The sequence below is a fragment of the Octodon degus genome, unplaced genomic scaffold (assembly GCF_000260255.1).
Source record: "Octodon degus isolate 3935 unplaced genomic scaffold, OctDeg1.0 scaffold00950, whole genome shotgun sequence".
Taxonomy (NCBI): Eukaryota; Metazoa; Chordata; class Mammalia; order Rodentia; family Octodontidae; genus Octodon; species Octodon degus.
Genome location: NW_004525526.1, coordinates 1 through 853, shown reverse-complemented (window position 1 = coordinate 853; position 853 = coordinate 1). Strand labels below are relative to the sequence as shown.

Here is an 853-nt window from a genome sequence, read left to right as displayed (position 1 = left end):
ATACTCACAGACAACTTCAATATTGTATTTCAGCTGAGCAGAAATAGGAATAATAGGAGCTCCTTCAGCTACTGTACCTTGTACAAATGCAAGGATTTGTTCATATTGTTCTTTTGCCTGACTTTCTTTTATCAAATCAATTTTATTTTGCAGAATTAAAATATGCTTTAACTTCATAATTTCAATGGCAGCCAGGTGTTCAGAAGTTTGAGGCTGAGGACAGGATTCATTACCTGCTATTAATAGAAGAGCTGCATCCATCACCGCTGCACCATTCAGCATTGTAGCCATTAAAATATCATGGCCAGGGCAGTCAACAAAAGAAACGTGTCTGACTAGTCTGAAGTTCCCTTTAGTTCCTGGGATATCTGTAGGAAACTCATCAGGTGTACTACTTCCACAAGATCTGTAACATTCTGGCCGAGGACAATTTGAGTCATCAAGTTTATAAATCTTAGCATTAGCATATCCTAGCTTGATTGTAATATTTCTTTCCAGTTCATTTTTGAACCTGACAGTGTGAACACCAGAAACAGCTTTTACAACTGTTGATTTCCCATGAGCAACATGACCAATTGTTCCTATATTAATCGTGGCTTGCCTGCTGATAATTTCCTGTGAAAGTGGAGTCAACTTCGTAACATCTAAAGTGGTGAGATCTTGAGTAGAGAGATGCTGCTGCCCCCAAGTCACGTCTGCCTCTCCTCCCGCCATCTTGCCGGAAAAGGAAGTGTCTTCACCCTTTAGATTATATTTTAAAAAATAGGATAAAGAATTCTATGCTTCTCATGTTTGCACATAAGTCCAAAAATCTCTCCATACACAACCTTGAAGCAGGACAGTCCCACAATAT

The 853-nt window shown here is 39.0% G+C and overlaps 1 pseudogene across 1 annotated transcript; it reads right to left on the bottom strand.

Moving 5' to 3' along the window:
- Positions 1-4: 4 nt before the first annotated feature.
- LOC101574657 lies at positions 5-726 on the bottom strand (annotated as a pseudogene). The gene has a single exon (XR_001116983.1). The product of XR_001116983.1 is annotated as a eukaryotic translation initiation factor 2 subunit 3, Y-linked pseudogene (transcript).
- Positions 727-853: the final 127 nt, after the last annotated feature.